Source organism: Globicephala melas, chromosome 17, assembly GCF_963455315.2.
Source record: "Globicephala melas chromosome 17, mGloMel1.2, whole genome shotgun sequence".
Classification (NCBI taxonomy): domain Eukaryota; kingdom Metazoa; phylum Chordata; class Mammalia; order Artiodactyla; family Delphinidae; genus Globicephala; species Globicephala melas.
Genome location: NC_083330.1, coordinates 44,625,930 through 44,646,126, shown reverse-complemented (window position 1 = coordinate 44,646,126; position 20,197 = coordinate 44,625,930). Strand labels below are relative to the sequence as shown.

The 20,197-nt window shown below is 50.6% G+C and overlaps 1 long non-coding RNA gene across 1 annotated transcript; it reads left to right on the top strand.

Annotated features, from left to right (window-relative positions):
• Positions 1 to 10,828: 10,828 nt before the first annotated feature.
• On the top strand, positions 10,829 to 18,435 carry LOC115856613 (uncharacterized). The gene is made up of 3 exons (XR_009559567.1): positions 10,829 to 11,344; positions 11,634 to 11,994; positions 17,463 to 18,435. It is a non-coding gene; the product is annotated as an uncharacterized lncRNA (long non-coding RNA).
• Positions 18,436 to 20,197: the final 1,762 nt, after the last annotated feature.

Sequence of the window (20,197 nt, the reverse complement as noted above, 5' to 3'; positions counted from 1 at the left end):
TCATCTAATTAAATAAGACTAGTTACACTTCATCTTTTTTCTTTTTTTTTCTTGGTGTAATTTATGATCAGCGTGATTTGCTTCAGCCATTTTTTCGTAACCAATAAGATTTAGGCTTGATGGGGTCTTGTCTCGAAGTCTTTAAACCACTGCAAGCGAGGAGATTATTGCTTGGCTGGGACGATGCCCGGTCTGTCCCTTGGTCTGTCTCCCGGCTGCCTGAATGGATTTGCAGTTCTTCATTCCCTGGAGCCGCTTATTCACTGATTCCTTGTCACACCCACAGATGACTGATCTCGTAAGTTTCCCTTTTGATTTCACTCTGGGATCATTTTCTAACAATACTGTCCCTCTTGCTACTGACTACACAGTATTTCAATTCAAACTGAAACCCAAGTTTCCATTTCCTTGAAATTTTGAACTTTCATCTCCTTTTCTTTTTCTTTTTTTATAAATTTATTTATGTATTTATGATTTTTAGCTGCGTTGGGTCTTTGTTGCTGCACGCGGGCTTTCTCTAGTTGTGGTGAGTGGGGGCCACTCTTCATTTGCGGTGCACGGGCTTCTCATTGCGGTGGCTTCTCTTGTTGAGGAGCACGGGCTCTAGGCGCGCGGGCTTCAGTAGTTCTGGCACGTGGGCTCAGTAGTTGTGGCTCGCGGGCTCTAGAGCGCAGGCTCAGTAGTTGCGGCACACAGGCTTCGTTGCTCCGTGGCATGTGGGAGCTTCCCGGACCAGGGCTCGAACCCGTGTCCTCTGCATTGGCAGGCAGATTCTTAACCCCTGTGCCACCAGGGAAGTCCCTCTCATCTCCTTTACTTGCTTATCTTCAGGTTGGAGGAGCTCTTTTAGGAATGCATTTTTTTTTTTTTTAACCAAAAGATGATTGGAATTACACATGGTATTAAAATCCTAGCGTATGCTCAGCCACGTGTGGTGAATAGCACTCACCAGATTCCCTTTTTTAAACTGGACACTATCAAGAACAATAAAACACATTCCCAACCTTCCAGAAAGTAAAGAATTTTTAAGCCAGCTGGAGCAAAGTGTGTTTGAGGAGGCAAACCACAATAAATACCTGTGTGTAATTAACAGAAGAAGCAGCATAATCAAAGAGCTGCTCCCCTGCGTATCTGCACTCCCAAGGATCTCATTCTCTGGGGTTTATTTCTGGGGCTCTGTCACGGCATGTTTTCTGAATTCAGCTTACTTTAGGTTTCACAAGTTTCTGGTGACACACTGAGCAGCTAATTTTGATCTCAGAGTTTCCCAACCCGCCGAAGCCATTGCGGCAACATGACAGATGAATGATGGGGGGAAACGGCTGCAAGGTGGATGCTGGGGGAGGGATGGACAGAGGGCCCTTGTCATTGTGTGTGCTGCCTCTGGGGGGTTTATTACAAAGGAAGTCTCCATCTCTCGGTTATTAAGTAGATGCCTTGCAGGCCTCTTCCTGTTTTGCTCACACTTTGCATAGTTTCAGTTGAAGTGAAAAGGGCCCCCAAAGGGGCTTTGCTCCACCACTAGATGGAGGAATACCTTCTCTCGTGCAGCCCCGGAGACAAGGGCCAGGAAAAGGATCTACCGCCACCCAACCCAACCTTTGTCAGCCCCCCTCGTCCCTCCCCCACGCCGAGCAGGAAGCCACCTGCCGCAGCAACGGTCACTGCCGAGGTCACCCTCATCGTGTGCTTTACATTTTGAGATCTGATTCCTGCGTGAAGCCGCAGCATCCTCTTTGGTGTTCTTTGAAAGTTCTGTGTTTTTCCAGCTGTTCCACAAACCTTTGTTGGCCAGGGCGGCCTTGCACATAGCTTTCCAAAATTACTGTCAGCATTCTTTCCACCCACAGGATCCGCAATGACCCTCCACCTTCGTGAATGCAAATCCTTCCCCCTTCTTACTGAGTTTGTCTCACTTCCTCCTCCCAAAAAAAGCTGCCTGCGTCACTCTGGCCCGTGAGCGGCGCTGGAAACGGGTCACCAGGCACAGCCAGGAATAGTTTCCTCTATTCTTGAATTTCATATAAATAGAATCACACAGTGTGTCCTTTTTGTGTGTGGCTTCTTTTGGTCAGCGCTTCGTCTAGGAGATTCATCCTAGATGAAGGATGTTAAGCCCTTCTTATTCCCTTGTGTGACCACAATTTGTCAGTTCCCTTATTGATGGACATTCAGGTTACTTCCAGTTCTCACTATTGTGAATCAGGCTGCTGTGAACATTCTTGTACAAGGCATTTTCTGGATGTATGTGCTCATTTCTCTGGTGTATATACTGCGCGGTCGAAGCACTGATCCCTGTAAGTGTATCCTTAGCTTTATTAGAAATGGCCAGTTTTTCAACATGGTTGTTTTAATATATGTTTAATCATCACAACAACCTTAAGTGTTCATCAGTCAGTTTGCAGTTGAGCACCTACTACGTGCTAAGCACTGATCTAGGTGCTGGGATAGAGCAGTGAATAGACAGACAAGGTCCCTGTCGTTGAGACACATTCTCGTGGGTGGGACAGGCAATAAAAGCTAAATAAACAGAGAAGATCATTTCAGATGCTGACACAGGCTATGTAGAATAGAGTGTGTAATGGGATAGAGCTCTATGGAGGAGGGTGTTGCTTTGCGCAGAGCTCCTGGGAGGTGTCTTTTCTTTTTAGCAGCATGTGAATTTATTTATTTATTTTATTTAAAAAAATTTTTTTTACTTCCCCTCCTGCCTCCTGGGATCTCACCTTGGTGAACAAGTTAAGGAGCCAAGATGGAATTTGGCCACCAGGATTATCGAAGCAATACATGAAGACTAGAGAGGGAAAAAAGGACAATTCAGAAGGAGGAAAAAATACAGCAACAAACCCTGCAACATTCCAGGTTTATATTCAGGCCCAGAAATTAAGGAGGGAGGTAACACAGAATTCAAGTGTACAGCATGTGAGTTTAATTAGGATGTTTTTATTTTTTTAATTAATTAATTTATTTATTTTTGGCTGCATTGGGTCTTCGTTGCTGCACGTGGGCTTTCTCTAGTTGCGGCGAGCTGGGGCTACTCTTCATTGCTGCACGTGGGCTTCTCATGGCAGTGGCTTCTCTTGTTGCGGAGCACGGGCTCTAGGTGCGCGGGCTCCGGTAGTTGTGGCACCTGGGCTCAGTAGTTGTGGTGCACGGGCTTAGTTGCTCCACGGCATGTGGGATCTTCCCGGACCAGGGCTCGAACACGTGTCCCCTGCATTGGTAGGTGGATTCTTAACCACTGCGCCACCAGGGAAGTTCCCCGGGAGGTGTCTTTGAGAAGCTGAATCTGAGTCACCATGTGAAAGCTGGGGAGGACATGGCCACGCAGGGCATGGGGAAGAGTGTGAGAAGCAAAGGGATAGCAAGTGCAGCTGCCCTGGGGCAGGAAAAAGCGTGGTGGGTTTGGGGAGAGACGGGCTCTGTGAGGCCGACACACAGTCATTCATTCATCCATTCAACAGGGAAATATAGACTGAGCTTCTGCTATTCTACGTTCTGGGGATCCAGCAGGGGACAAAAGAGACGACCAGCCTGCTGTCACAGAACAAGAAGGAAAGAGCAGGTGGGAGGATTTGGAGGAGGAACCAGAGGCAGGTTAAGTAGAATCGTGTGTAGACCATAGAAAGGAGCTTGGATTTTATCCTGGAGCAGTGGGAAAACACAGAAGGGGTTTAAGCAGAGATGTGAAAATGATCTGATTTACGGGGATGGAGCAAGGATGCAGTAAGGGAGACTCATTAGAAGGCCAGGTAGTGATCTGGGCTGGAGTCTCTGGGTTGGGACTACAGTTGTGGCCGTGGAAACAGTGAACATGACCAGCATTCAGGAGATATGCTGGAGCTTGAGCCAATAGGACTTAGTGGAAGATTGGTTACGGGGTGAGCAGCATGAAGAATGCAATTCAGATTCCAGGGCCTTAGCCTTAGCAGCTGGGTGGGTGGAGGGTACCATGCCCTGAGGTCAGGAGGACGGGGGCGAGGAAGGAATTGGGTGAGGAAAAGCACGTTCCATTTTGCTATGTTTGAGATGCAAAGGAACCTTCAAGTGCGAATGTTCAAGAGGCAGGAGTTCTAGGGAGAGAGCCAGCCCGAAGATCTGACCTTGAGAATCCCTGGCAGGTAGACGACTTTTAAAGCTCCCAGACTGGATGGGATGACCTAGAAGGAGTCTTGGAATAGACTGAGAATTTCCATGTGCCGTTGTACAGATGACGAGAGTGAGGCTCAGAGAAGCTGAGCCGAGCAAATTGCCCGAGGTCACACGGTAGGACAGTCAGTCTTACTTCAGGGTCTGCCTCCTTCCCGCTTCACATGAATGCCTTAAGACTTCTCAGCTCTGCCGCTTAGATGCCACATGACCTCAGGTGAGTGACTTAGCTCCCTGGTGCCTCAATTTCCTCCACGATAAAGTAGGGACTACAACAGTTAAACACCCTGCATAGGGCAGTGTGTGTATGAACCAGATGAATATAATTAAAGCGCTTGGAACAGTGCTTGGCGTACTGTGGTGTTAGCTGTGAGTCACCCTGGCTCCGAAGAGGCTAAGTCTGTCTCAGGAAGGAGCTCTTTGACACTTGTTCCGATAACCAGTCCCAGGGTGTGGAGGAACCCCAAATGTCCCCCTCGGGTAGGTGGACTTGGCACTTTGGGATCAGGTCAGTAACTGGGTAAGAACAGGACTGCAGGCAGAGGGCCAGACTAGGAGCAAAGCCAGCCCGGGATGGCTTTAACCCCGGAAGCGTACACAGGAGCCCTGCCTAATGCCTTCTATTCTGCTCTTGTGGGCATTTACTGTTTAACCGTGCATGGTATCATAAGACATATATTTGGTCCTTGTCCCCAGTTCCTGGTACAAAGATCTTAAAACCCTTGGAATTTCCTGAGCCACAGCAGTGTCTTTTGTTATCATAAGGAGCCCCTTTGGAGTACAACAGAGTTCATGCAGATGAGGGGACTTAGAGTGGGACCCTATGTAGCCTCAGGATGGGGCTGGCCACCAGAAAGACCAAGAGGTTAGAAGGCTGGAATTCAGCCCCACCCACTGACCTCTGGGGAGAAGTGGAGGTGGTGGCTGCAGATCAGGCTCTATAAAAACTCCTGAACAATATTTTTGATGAGCTTCTGGGTTGGTGGATACATCCAAGTGCTGGGAGGATGGCGCACCCCACTTCCATGGGGTCAGAAGCCCCTGTGCTCCAGACCCTTCCAGACCTCACCCTATATACCTCTTCATCTGGCTGTTTATCTGTATCCTTTATAATAAACTTTGAAGCATTAGTAAATGTTTCTCTGAGTTCTGTGAGCTGCTCTCCCAAATTACTCAAATCCAAGGACGGGGTTGTGGGAACCTCTGACTTACAGCCATTTGGTCAGGAGCACAGGTGACAACCTGCATTTATAATTGGCGTCTGAAGTGGGGGCTGGTCTTGTGGGACTGAGCCCTTAACCTGTGCGATCTGATGCGATCTCCAGAGTTGAGGTGAATTGTAGGACACCAGTCAGTGTCCGCTGAGAACTGGAGAATTGGTTGACAGTGTTGGAAAACACACATCAGACCACGACGCAGAATCCCTTCAGTTAGCTCCTAGGCTATGAAAACTGAATCTGAAGGCAAGAAAAGGGAAAGATCTAGTAAATGTTGAAGGTAACATATGAACATGGGGCACACAGGGTCCCCTGTCCCCTGTTTTGGTAATGGCATCCCTTCTGTTCTTTGGAGTCACTGCCCCTATCCCCACCCCGTGCCATTCACAGACCCATGCCCGTGTCCTTAGTGTTTGCCCAAAGAGTGGATGCATGATCTGAGCTGCACCAATCAGAAATTTCCCTTCGCTTTTACAGATATTGGGAGAAGACCCTTTCTTTCCACGGGGGTTGCTAATCTGTGATGCCATAAGAAAGGAACTGTTAGTATCCATACCTCCCTTTACCCATCAGCCATGGGGAGAACAAAGCCAAAGGAGAGAGCTCAATAGGTAAATACGAGAGCTCTGGTGGCTTTGTTCTGCCTGAGCCCACCCCTCCTGCTCTGCTCAGTCACAGATGTCAATACATCCCCTCTGTTTGCTCAGGCTAGTCGGGGTTGGGGTCCCTCACAGCCTTACAGGATTAACTGGTTCATGGTAAGTTTGACTTAAGTAGTGCAAATTTTCACAGCCTTAGCTGAGATTCTCCTGAAAGCAATTCAGTGTTATCATTCAGTTTCATGAATGATGAACCTAGCAGGTTAAGAGTTCCAGCCCAAGAGCTCACGGCATTTTCATGACTGACCACCAGAGCTTATGTAGTCTATTTTTATTTCATCACCCTCCATATAGATGGACCAATCTGCCCACGTGGGCTCTGAAATCCTTGGGGACCCCCTAAAAGAAAGGAGCCCCAAGCTCTTGTGGTCAGAATGTTTGGAGACAAGGAGACACTAAATTGGGCAGTGCTTTGCTTGGGGACCTGGGACGTCTCTAGACAAGGAGACTGGGGCAAAGGAGTCAAGTGACTCTGAATTGAAATCACACTGGAATGGATCAAAGTGACCCTTTGGTCTTGAGTTTCTCTAATTCTGGCCCCAGTAAAAGGGTCTGGTTGAATCAGGAGTTCCTGAAAGTGTTAGTGGATTTCTGGAATCTCATAGATTCCAATCTTCATAGAGAGAGTAAATCACTAGGTGATATTTGCTTCATTCATATGCGTGTGTGTGTGTGTGTGTGTGTGTATATGTGTAGGGATGTATATGTATGTATATATACACCCCGGCTCCAGACACACACACTTCTCCAGAAAAGAATTAGAAAGATGCTGAAAAGCCCCGCCCCCCTCAAATTCCTTAAAACTTCCTTGGGAATCATCTCCTGGACTTGGCCTCCTTTCCTCCTGTGACATTTTTCATCTCAAAGCTCTAAATTCTTTTCACAGCAGCTAAGTAGGTGAAAGCCCTTCAAGAACAGACTTCTATTGTCTTGCCTTCTTTGGGGAAGTGAGATGGGAAGGTGACTTGAGGAGCTGGGGAGGGGAGGACATTTTCCCGGCACCTCAAATCGGGCAGGCCCAGGTTGAAACAGCTCCAGAAAATGCAGCACTTGAAAATGTAGCCAGGCGATTGGAGACCCAGGAGGCCCAGAGCGAGAAGCAAATGTGGGTGTGCGGTGTTATTCTTGTCTTCGCTAGGCCAATCACTCCTCCTCCCTGTGCTTGCTGCCTGGAGCAGATCTTTTTTAAAGGGTAACTCTCTCCTTGCTGAACCGGAGCTTTCGCAGGCTTATGGAATTCCTGTGTGCAAAGGAGGGAATTGGGAGAGAGGACCAAGTGCCGTCTGGCCACCTCGCTACCAGAGCAGGCTCAGGTTGTGTGAGAGTGTGTGCTGTGTGGGTGTGGGCGTCCCTCTCCCCATCACTGTTGTGCTGGTGACACAACCAGCCTCTTAGAAGATGCTAATGAGATTCTTGTTAGAGCTACAGAATCAGCTGTGGCAGATGGTAGAAGGTTAGGTTTTAATTTCTCTTGTTCCACTGTTCTTTTTCTCTAAAAATGTGCTAACCAACGTGCCGCTTTCTTGTGCTTTATTTCGACAAAGCCACGAGTTAATTTTTTAAATCCTTTCCATCCAACCTTCCTCTCTAATCATAAACTCAGTGAGCAATATCTTCCTAGAAACAAAAGCAAATCACTACCCAGCATCTTCTCTCTGCCCCTCCCATGCAGTCTGTATTTCTTTACACAGAAGAAATCTTAACACGTTTTCTCTGAACCTACAGAGCTAGTATACACCAGTGTCATGAGTGCCCCTGTTAATGTATAATTCATTTTCTTCTTGGCTGGGGCAAGGTTATCGTGTTTTGGTTAACGTGTAGTCCCTCTATAGATAGGTGTAAAAGCAAAAAATATTATCTGAGCCAATAAAGAGAACAGCTAACGTTTATTGAATACTTTCAATAGCCAGGTACCACGCTAAGCAATGTATGGACATTATTTTATTTAATCCTCACAATGATCCTATATGTAGGTGATATCATTATCCCCACTTCACAGATGAGAAGACTGAGACTTGGAGAAAGAAATTTGTCCAAGATCAGATGGCTAGGAAGCGGCAGAACTGGAATTCAAAGCCAGGGACTCCCAGTCCAAAATCAATGCTTTGATATGGTGTGTTCTTTTGTTTTCCTTGATGAATTTCAGTTGCATTAGTACGGTAGTCTCTAGGATTCAAAGGTATTTTTCTTGATTTCAAACCCTTGAATGGGGCCCAGCTATCAGAAGGCTTATTTGTGGTGAAAGGCTCTGACACCAGTTATGGCAGCATTAGCTTGCCTTCAAAGATGGAAGACAGATCCATCATTTTTCAAAGGAAGAAATTAGAAGCCAGAGAGTATGGTGCTTCAGCTACCTATTGCTGTGTAACAAACCAGCCTAAAACGTAGTGGCTTAACCCACAAAAGCATTTTCTTGCTCCTGATTCTGTGGGCCAGGACTCTGGGCAGAGCTCAGCAGTGCTGTCTCGGGACTGTTCCATGTGGTGTCGGCCAGGCTGGTGGGAGTAGGGCCTCTCTCACACAGTTGGGGCCTCGAGGTTGGCAGCTGGCTTTCTGACCAGCAGGACAGACTGGACTTGACATTGTGGCTCAGGATGGCAAGAAAACAAACGACCTCAGCCCAGTACTGGAACAGCGCCCCCTCTGTCTCCTCCTATTGGTCCAAGCCAGTCTTAAGGCCCCTGATTCAAGGGGAGGGGAACATTAGTATTGTATTAATTTAATTTCCAAGTGTTGATAATTGGTTGTATAAACTTTGAAGAAACTGGATAAAGGATATATGGAAATTCTTTGTAATATTTTTGCCTCTTTTGTACATCTGAATTTATTTCAAAATTAAAACTTAAATAAATTTAAAAAAAGGGGGGGAGAGAGAGGAACAGACCATACCTTTTTTTTTTTTTTTTTTTTTTTTTGCTGTACGCGGGCCCCTCACCGCTGCGGCCCCTCCCGCCGCGGAGCACAGGCTCCGGATGCGCAGGCCCAGCGCCCATGGCCCATGGGCCCAGCCGCTTCGCGGCACGCGGGATCCTCCCGGACCGGGGCACGAACCCGCGTCCCCTGCATCGGCAGGCGGACTCTCAACCACTGCGCCACCAGGGAAGCCCCGACCATACCTTTTGATGAGAGGAGCAGCACGTGTTCCAACAGGGGCAGCCAGTGCGTGGCCATCTTTACAGGCAGCACCACACATGGTGACTTGTTAGTGGCAGATATCCAAGGGTTAGGCCAATATTACAGAAAATCCTACTGTGGCAGCTTTCCTGGAAAGGAAAAGACCACCCCTACCCCCCTGCAACTATTCTATTTGGACTCTTTAACCCCTAACAGGTAAATGTGAGAGGTATGTTAGAGGAGTTGGGGGCTGTCACACATTTATTCCTGTGGGTGATGACATTTTGGGAGGCTGTGTGACCAGTTGGGCCCAGTGCCTGCATCACACGCTAGGAGGAGGAGACGGCACCTCCCTTGGTCTGGGCAGTCTGCACATTCTCTCTGGCAAGAGCAAACCCTGGGCAAAGGAAAGAGGACAGGGGGTGTTGGCTCCACCGGGGACCCAGAAGAGATGTGCCCAAGGATGTTGCAGAAGCTGTCAAGGTGAGCATGGAAGAGAAAACTAGCTCCATTCGCCTAAAATGATCAGCCCAATGTGTCTCTAACAAAAACCAGATAGATGGCCTAGGCATGAAGAAGCTGGTGAGAAAAGAAAGGCATTTCAGGCCTTAACTAGCAGGGCGTTTGTAAAGCCCATCATACAAATGGGCTGAGGAAGGATCAAACACAAAATCAAGGTCAAGCGTAGGAATGTGTACCTGGGAAGGAAAAATAAAGTGGATTACAACCCCGTGAAGAACCCCTTCACTGGGCCATCAAATGAGACACATTCCGGCCAAAGTCTCAGGAGAGCCAGATCAAGGGTGGAGTCCACCACCAGCATGAATGGTCCCACTACCCTCCTCAAGGCTCTCATGCGGACCCTCCTTGCCACCTCGCATCCCTCCAGCTCCCACAACCCGGCCCCTACCCCCTTCCTTTCTGCCCCCTGCCCCCTGCAGTGGTGTGTTTTGGCATCCAACCCAGTCCTCCTAGAAGGGAGGAGAGCAGGGAAGAGGGAACCTGGAAGACTCCTTCTCTGCTTCTGTTATTCCTTGGCTGAATTAGCCATGAGGGCCACTGGAGAGCTAAGTCACCCTAATACAGCTGGTCTTCACTGAACACTCACTGAACGCCAGGTGCCTTCCATACATCATCTCACGTCATCCTCGCCAGAAACTTGCAAGGTAAAGTATCAAGCCCCCATTTTACACACAAGAACCAGAGTCCAGTTTCACCAAGCTAGGAAGTGGCAGAGGTGGGATTCAAACCCCTGTCCGTCTGCTCCAAAGCCCGTATCTCCTCTGTCACTACACAAGAGAAAAGGTAAAGGAATGAGGAGCATTTAATGTCATGCAGCTCCAGATGTGGCCCTCAGACCAGCGGACTCAGCATCACCTGCGAGCTTATTATAAATGCAGTCTCTCAGGCCCCTCCCCAGACCTACTGAGAGGGTATCTGCATTTTAACAAGATTCCAGGTGATTTCAATGCCTATGAAATTTTGGGAAGCCCACCTCTTGTCGGTGGTTCGCAGCCCAGGCTGAACCCTGGAATCACCTGAGGAGCTTAGCAAAACGCTGATGCCCGAGTCCAACAACCGTGGTTCTGATTTTGTGTGTGTGCGTTTTCTTTTTTTTGAATTTTATTTTTTTTATACAGCAGGTTCTTATTAGTTATCCATTTTATACATATTAGGGTATATGTCCATCCCAATCTCCCAATTCATCACCACCAGCTCCCCTTTCCCCCCTTGGTGTCCATACGTTTGTTCTCTACATCTGTGTCTCTATTTCTGCCCCGCAAACCGGTTCATCTGTACCGTTTTTCTAGGTTCCACATCCATGCGTTAATATACGATATTTGTTTTTCTCTTTCTGACTTACTTCACCGTGGTTCTGATTTAATTGGTCAGTTTTTTAAAAGCTCCCCAGGTGATTCAGTGGGCAGCAACCTTTGAGAACCGCTGGCAGGAGAAAGGGGAAAGCTGATGGCTGTGGAGGATCGGTGCCACTAGCGACTTGCCGTGCTTTTCCAGGCATGGCAAGGGCGGTGGGAACAGCAACAGGGAGGCCGCGGAAGACCCAGTGACAGGACAGTGACCGTCGGGGTTTCCTGCCCGCTGGTGTGCGCGGTTGGACAGACACCGGCTGCGGAGGGACGCGGGGTAGCAGGCTTGTTCTCAGGAAGGAACCCCGTTGGTCCGGGTGCCGAGAGGGAAGCGCGGGTGAGTCTTCGGGTCCCGCCGGCGCCAGGAGCCCCGCCGGGCGAACTAGCGCAGCGCGCAGGCGCAGAGGGGGCGGGGAGGCGCCGGGCTCGGCTCGGGCGGGGAGGGGTGACTCAGAGGGCGGGGGCGGCCCTAGAGCCGCACCTCCGCCCCGGGCCCCGTCTGCCCCGCATCAACCATCCCCAGGGCCGCCTCCGGGAGGGGCGGGGCCGGCCGGCTGGGCAGGTGAGGGCGGCCCCGGGAGGGTGCGTTGGGACGCTTCTTTGTTGATCGTCCGGCCCCGCCCCAGGCCTGGGCGCGAGCTGCAGGAGCTGAGTCACGGCCGACTGCTGGGTGCGTGGCCACATGGCCCCAGGCGGAAGAGTGCGTCCCTTTCCTGAACCTGGCGTGTCTCTTGAGGAAGCCAAAGAGACAAAAGCCAGGGAGCGGTGGCTTCTGTTCTACAAAGCACACTACTCGTAACCCATAACTGAGGTCACCCCAGCACTCGCACAGCCCTGAGCAGGAACCACCGTCCGTCCGCCACCCCCATGCCACCTCCAAAGGGATCATGATTTTGAGGCTGGAGGCAAAGCTCCGCGACAGGCTTGCAGTGACATGGTCCAGGAAGGTTCCTCTAGAGCTGTCCCATGTCCCCACACCTGCCTGAGGTATGCCATACGGGCTGAGAGGGCGGGCTTGGGGTTACCTGGAGGATTTGTCAGAAATGCACATTCCCTCGCCTTGTTCCTAGAGCATGAACTTCAACAGAACCGGGTAAAGCCCTGGTATCTGCATTTTAACAAGGGCCCTGATGTTTTCTCGGCAGATGCTTGGCAGACCTCCCTTTGAGTGCCACTGAGTTTGAGGACGTTCCCCTGAACATAGATGTATTAACCACAAATGAGCTCTGCTGAATGATCGTAAGTTGAGTTTGCAAGGGGCACAACTAGAAGCTGGCAGAAGTGGGAGCCAATAGTGTCAACTGGAGATGGAGCAGTTTCCATGCCCTTTCCAAAAAAAAAAAAATGTGGGAGCCAAGCCAGGGTCACCAGGTCCCCATGCCTGTGTTTAATTTATGAGCACAGGCCAAACTTGAATCGCAGCCATCCTTAGGAAGCTTCTAAAGGCTTTCTACTTTGGTGGTATTGAGTACATCCTGAAACAAGCAGCATCAGATGGCATTTCCACACTACCTGATTTTCTCAGAATGCCATTCCAGCGTGGTGTGTGGATCTGGGTTATATGCACTGTAGCTTAAGCCTATCCACCACTAACGAGCTTGAGCCCCCAGAAGAGTCTGTTATGACTAATGTCAACTCGAATGGATTTTTATATAATCTCTACTTTAAAGGATGCCAGTCTATCAAAAGAGGATAGAGAAAAAATTCACTGGAAATTAGGTTTAAGAGCAAATTTGTCCCCTTGCTTGGCCAATGTCATATTATCCTGTTAACTGCTCCTAATGAAAAACATGAGTGCATATTATATTTTCAACAATTTGTTTGAAGTGAGGTCTCATAACTCTGAAGACAGATGGCCTTGGCTTAAATCTCAGCTTTTCCACTTACTGGCCGGTGACCTTGGGCAAGTTCTTACCTCTTTGTGCCTCAGTTTCTTTATCTGAAAAATGTAGTTGTAAATATTTATTTTACACTTACTACTGTCAGATATTGTAAGAAGAGATTTGCAAGTGTTAGTTTGTGTAATCCTCACTTTACAAATGAGGAAACCGAAGCTCAGGGAGGCTGGGTACCAAGGTGTCCCCATCTCCATCCTTAGTGGCAGGAGGAGTCAGGAGATGGGATTATACTAGCAGAGATGCTGCTGGTTTGAACTAAAGGGGACCAAGAAAGCGAGACAGGAGAGTAGATGGTCAGACTTCTTGAGTTCCACAAAACCAGACCACAGAGCTTTTTGGTTACAAACTTACACTGTTATTCAAGGAAAGGGAAGTAGGACCTTGAAGGCAATTCGGAGATTATCAGGCCACCACCTGGGGTTTAACAGGCCAGAAAGCCTACTTCCAATTGACAGAGCTGCAGAGGCAGAACCACTGTCCCAGGGAGTCTGGAAAGGCAGAGCGTTGAACCAAAGAGGATTACTCTTGAGCCCTAAGATCTAATGGAATTTGCCTTGCTAGGTTTTGCACTTGCTCGGGACCCATCACCCCTTCCTTCTTTCCTGTTTCTCCCTTTTGGAATGAGAATGCCTATCCTATGCCTGTCCCACCATCGTATTCTGGTTGCATGAAACTAGTTTCACAGGTTTGCAGCTGGAGAGGAATTTGCCTCAGGATCACTTGTATCTCAGGTCTCGCCAATATCTGATTTAGATGATACTGAGATGACACTTTGGACTTTGGAGCTGATGTTGGTTAGAGTTAAGACTGTTGGGATTTAGGATGGAATGAATATATTTTGCATGTGAGAAGGGCATGAATCTGGGGGGCGACAGAGATGGAATGCTATGGACTGAACTGTGTCCCCTCAACATGATGGTATGGAGATGGGGCCTTTGAAAGGTAGTCAGGTTTAGATGAGGTTATAAGGTCCCCCTGTCATGAATTAGCGTCCTTATAAGAAGAGACCAGAGAGCTTACTTACTCTCTCTCTCTGCCATGTGAGGACACAGTGAGAAAGCACCCTCTGCAAGCCAGGAAAGACTCTCAACAGACACCAGCCCCGCTGGCACCTTGGTCTTGAGCTTCAAGCCTGCAGAACTGCAAGAAAATAGATTCCTGTTGTTTAAGCTGCACGGTGGTCTGTGGTAGCTTGTTACGGCAGCCCAAGCTCACTAAGATGCTTCTCAAACAAAAACCCTGAACTTCCTGAGGCAGCAAGGATGCCTCTAACAGACATGGGGAGAAGTCTTGCACAAAGAGCTGGTGCACGGGGTGCAGTGAAAAGGGAAGAAACGCACAAAGGATACCATTTCAAGGCAGGGACTGACTGAGTGCCTACCGTGCTCCAGGCACCGAGCCAGCTCCATCCCAGAGTAACACTGCTCCTGGCCCCCGGATACCCAGGGAAGCTGTTGCTCTGGCCGCCTCTTGGCAGCCTTGCTTCTCAAACCTCCCTCCAAGGACAGAGGGTGACAACTGCCCCCAGCCTATTAAGGAAGCAGCTGCACCCAGCAAGCTGGGAGGCTGCATGTGCCCAGAGCAGACTGTTGCCCTTCGTTTAATTCTCCAGGCCCAGACTTAGGCCAAGCATGGAGATGGACCTGCCAGTCTCCAACTCCCGTCGCCTCTCCAAGCCTTTCCCTGCCCATTTCCAAGGTCCCTCCAGCCTCCGGGGCAGTGCTGCCATTAAGAGGGAGAACTGACCTGGGTTTCACTTCCTCTGGAGGAGATGTAAATACACAGAAGCTAATCAGCTCCCGGTCCATCAGCACCCACTGCAGGCACCCAGCCACCGAGACCATTGGTCTCTTCCTCGCTGCACTTGGAATGGCTCCACAGCTTTGGAAAAAACACTGACACCCGGGCCACAGCCCTGAGTTCCTCATTTCATTGCCTGGGATTCGGCCTGGGCATTGGCTTCTGTAGATTCTACATGCAGCCAGGCCTGAGCTCCACCACCCCTGGGATCCACATTGCCTGCATCTGTGAAATGGGGCTCGTGGGACCTCCCAAACAGGGTATTGTGTGGCTGAAGTGCGAGACAGCCTGGGCTGGAGAGGGAAGGGAATTGTTCGTCAAGGGCTAAGGGGAGCCCTGTGCCAGGCGCCACGCTAGGGGTGGGCTCCTCTGCGAGACGGCTCGGCAGGCTCCCCTGGGGGGGTGGTGCCCCATCCTCGCTGGCATCTGCCCAGCTCCTTACCGCTTATGGAGCCCTTCACTCCATGAGACCAAGGCTGGCACGCCATGGCACCCAGCAAATGTCTATTAGATGAACGAATGGACGGTGTCCTTTGACTTCCGTGACAACTTTGAGAAGTAAACCAGAAAGAGATCCTTATCTTCTCCGATCCCATAGAAAGAATGGGAAGTTCAGAGTCACGTTCTGTCACTAGCTTTGTGTCCCAGAGACACAGTTAAGGGAACTTAACTTCTCAAAGCCTTTGTTTCTTCATTTGTCAAGTAGGACTTTCTTATAATTCCTTTGTTATGAGGCTATTCTGAAGAGCTGATGAGACAATATGTGAGGGGAACACTTGTAGAAACTATTATTTGATGAGGGAATTGGGGTTCAGATAGGTTAAGTGACTTGCCTACAGTCACACAGCTAGTAAATAGTGAAGCCAGGAGCGAAGAACTTCTGGACTTTTCCCGCTCCCCACATAGAAACGCAGGCCCACATATACTTAAAAAAAAAAAAAAAACAAACACCAAAATAAGTACCTGGTTAAAGAGAGAAAGATTCAGATATTTAGAGAAGAGATCCTGGGCCTTGTTTGGCTTCCAAGGCTCACCCAAAGGGGAAGTGTTGCAGTGAATTTTGCAGAAAGGAAGAACGAGGCTTTGGGTAAAGTTTTTTTTTAAAGAAGGACTAGCCTGGGAGAAAACTCAGAGAAAGGAATAAGCAAAGAATTTTGTTTGTCCACGATGGAGAAGCTGAGAGGGAACCAAGGTGAAGAAGAGGCAGTTGTGTGGGAGAAGGCTTTGCCATCTCTGGAGGGCCTGGCAGCCTGCAAACGGGGCCCTGTGTGGCTCAGAGCACAGCGCCTCAGCTCCCACCCAGGGCCAGCTGCAGGGGTGCCCTAGAGCGTCCTTACAACCAAGCTCCGTGCCCAGGGACTGCTCGCCCAGCGCTGGTTCCTCTGCGTGAAGCTCTGTCCTGAAGTCCCACTAGAGAAGGAAGGAACCTGTAGTTACAGACCACCTGTCCCAGCACCTGTGATCACAGGAGGATTAGGTTAGGGCCCTGCCTCCCAGTGAGAGAAGCATTCTCCACCCCATTACACAGGTGGGGCTCAGAGATGCTAGGCCACTGGCCACTTCCCAGGGCCCCTCCGGCCTTCACACGTCCTGGCCATTCTTCTAATGCATGGCTGTATGCCTCCAGCCCCGGAATCCACGTGTCCGCTCTCGCCTGGGTTCCCGGTGGACTCTAGGGGCAGGCTCCATGCGGGGTTGCCCGGCAGGCAGGCTGGCATTACCTAATTGCTGGCCGGCTTCTTTTTTGTCACCTCATTTCTCCAAGCTGCCTGGCTCTGAAAGCCTCCATCTCAGACAGACAAATGAGACTCCAGCCTTGTTCTGCCTAAGCTCCAGCAAAAGCAAGAGATCAGAGGCTGCCGTCTTGTTGGAGAAGCCGCCAGGATCCGGATCACAAAGCACTGGGGGCAGTGGATGTCTTTAGCAGGTGACAAAGCCCAGGCCAGTGCCCTACTTTTGGCTGTGACTTCCCTTATTGGGCTCTACCTTCTGCTGTAAGGTGTCTGGGGTCAGCATTCTGAGCACTGGGACTCTTTCTTCATCAAGCAGCCGCCCTAGGGAGATGGACTCTTGTTAGAGCCAGCCCTGGCATCCTAAAAGCCTCTCCTCCCTCCCCAGTCTGCACTCAGGGAAGAAGGAAGTAAGCAGAGAGCACACTGGGGCACGGCCTCAAACAGGCCCGCACACCTGGAGGTTGAAGCCAATTCCCAGCGGCAAGGCTGGTGTGGGCCCAGCTCAAAAGCAGCCTTCTGCCCCTCTGGGCCCCCGCCCAAGACTGCAGCACCTGCCTCTGGATGAAAGGCCCTTGGGGAGGCTGAGGAGAGGCCCTAGGGCATCTGGCCTTATCCTGCCCTTTGCTGGCCGGCAGGTGGGGTGGACAGATCCGCACTGATGCCCTCCCCGGGCTGTGAGCGTGTCAAGGGCAGGATCTGTGTCCCACTGGACTTGGTATCTCCTGGCCCAGGTTAGCATTCACCAGGGCCAAGCACTGTTCTGAGTTAACCCACTAACCCTCGCCTCTACCCGAGGAGGTGCTATTCCCATTTCTCAGGTAGAGAAACTGACACACAGATGAGGTCCATGAAGGTCAGGAATGGGGAGTGAGGACTCAACCAGGCATGGCTGAACGGACTCCCGAGTCCATGCTGTTGACCGTTATACTATAGCGACTCTTGACGAGTAAATGATGGATGGATGGATGGATTGTAGAGAGACAGACACGAAAACCCCCTGTTCAAAATTATTTCCTCTTTTAAGTTTCAGGGCCTGTGAACCTGCTCTTGAAATGCGTCCCTTTGAGCTCGAGTCCGCGAAGCCCCTCAGGAATTGGAGTGATGGCAGTGACTGGCCGTGTGCCGTGGCCGCGGGGATGGCTAGGTGAGGCCTATGGCCTGGGAAGAAGTCATCCCAGCGTGCGAGGAGGGAGGAGCGGGGTGCTGGGACTTTCTGCGGAGATCGCTGCTGCCGCCGTGATCTGTTGTGGAGCAGTGGCTGGGACTCGGGCTCTGAAGCCTCCGAGCTGGGTCTGAGTGGCTATGCCTCGTACTACTGTGTGGCCTGGGGTGTCCCGTGGCCTCTGGGGGCCCAGTGTCCTCATCTGTCCTCGGGGATACTGAGAGCGACCTCGTGGCTAATGGTTAAATAAGCTACTGTTGGTAGTGTGTCTGTCACTGAGTAGGTGCTCTGCAAATGGAAGACGTTATTGCTGTTATCACACAAATTATAGCCAAAAAATAAGTCAGTGACGATGACTAGCCCGCTGTTCCGTCTGAAATGGGTTACCGATCTGGCGACCCTATTTCTGGTGTCCCAGGGACGACCCCCCCCACCCCCCTACCCAGCCCTGCCGTCCTGCCGCCCAGCGTCTTTCTGGCTGTCCCCAGCCCTCCCTCCTCCCACCTCTGTCCCGGCCTGGCCCCAGCTTCCTGTCACCTGGACTCCATCCAGTCTGAAAGGGCAAGAGAGCACGCGGCGCAACCAGGAGGACGCAGCCCCTGGAACGCCCGCCCTTCCCTGTATCCTATGTTTGTCTGCTTCCAACTCTTGGCCGTCTTGGGTCTCCAGCTGCTTCTCGCTTCCTATCCCTTTTTTCTAACTTTTCTCTCTCTCCCCATTCCGTGGTTCCCCGTGGCTCTCATTAAACTCTAATTAAACGATGCAGCAGGTGGCAATGACGACACCCTCTCCCATCCAAGTGCTCCTCAAAGGGTTGTGCACGACACACCGGAGACACGGGATGAAGAGAGGCCTGGGCCCTGGGGTGGGGGTGGGCGTGGGGGGGCAGCAGGGGCATTCCATGCGGCCATGACCTGACACCAGAGACAGAGGGAAGGTCTGAGGGCTCGCTGTGTGTCCTGGGATAATTCTGTTTGTCCATCTGTCACACCAGGACAGGAATCCTCAGTTCTGTACACCCAGGAGTAGAGGGAAGGTACGAGATACTTAACAAAGATGACCATGAAAGTCCTGGTCACCATCCACTCCACCAAGGACTAGTGATAATAACTAGCGTTCAGGGAAGGAGTCCTAGTTGACAAAGCCTCTCTCATAAACTCTCTTGAACCTCACAACCACCCCATGAAGCAACAGAGAAAAATGGCACCATTAACCCCATTTTACAGGTGAGGAAACTGAGGTCTTGAGAGTTTAAATGACTTGCCTGGGGCCTAGGCCACAGGGCTGATCCCCGGAACCATTTTCCCATTCCTTTCTGAGATCCTTTTCATTTTGTGCACTCAGCCTCTGCCCCGCCCGTGAGTCCCTCACTGCACCTTCCCCGGGCTGGCCCTGGGTGCTGGCAGCTTGGAGAGTCATATGCTGAGGACTATGGCCACCACAGAGCCCGGCCTCAGGCAGGCCCTCACCTGCTCCACAAGGCTTTTTCCACACCTGGCCTGGCCTCCCTTCGTTCCCCTCAGCAACACTTCCAGAAGGGCCCTCCCCCACCTCCCACCCCGTCATCCCCTCCCACACTCCTTGCCTCCTGTGGCTCCTGGCAGTCATGGTCCTGAGCAGGAAGAGCCTTTAGGCCAGCCCCAAGCCCGGAAGCACACCTGCCTCCACCCCTTTTTGTTTTCTCCTCTTCAGTCTTAAGGCTGCAGGAGGCCCCCCTCCTCTCCCTTTTGACCTCTCTCCCTCCTGGCCCTCCAGGCTCCTTCTGCATCAGTGGTCAACCTTCTCTTCAGAATTTCTGGCCTCTCCTCTGCACTGGCGCCCCCAGCCCAGCAACATGCCGTTGTCTCTCCCTTCTTCTTTGCCACGGCATTTTCATGCCACTTCCCCATTTGACCTGAATTCTTAAAAGGATAGTTCACACCAGGGTTTGTCGACCTCAGCACTATTGCCATTTGGGGCCAGATAATTCTTTATCGTGGGGGCCATCCTGTGTGTTTACCTCAGTTTTCTTGGGCTGCCATCACAAAATACTATGGACTGGGTTGTTTAAAGACAGAAATTTATTTCTCACAGTTCTGGAGGCTGCAAGACCAAGGTCAAAGTCTGGCAGTTGAGTTTCTAGTGAGGATTCTGCTCCTGGCATGCAGACAGCCACAACTTCTTCATGCCCTCGCCTGGCCTTTCCTCTGAGTGTGAGGAGAGAGGGGCAGCAAGCTCTCTGACGACTCTTCTTATAAGGGCACTAATCTCGTCAGACCAGAGCCCCACCCTCATAACCTCATCTAACACTAACAACTTCCCAAAGCCCCATCCCCCCTGCCACCAGAATACTGTCACCTTTGGGGTTAGGGCTTTAACATATGAATTTCTGGGGAACACAAACATTCAGTCCATTACAGAGCTGTAGGGTGTTTAGCAGCGTCTCTGGCATCTACCCACTAGAGATGCATTCCTTTCAGTTTGGAAAGATGGTAAAGGACACTAGAAGCCAGTAGTGAGAGTTACGATGCACACCTCCCCAGCCCGAGTCGTGATTGTTGTTGACAACCCCAGTTGTGACAACGAAAAATGTCACCAGACCTTGCCAGATGTTCCCT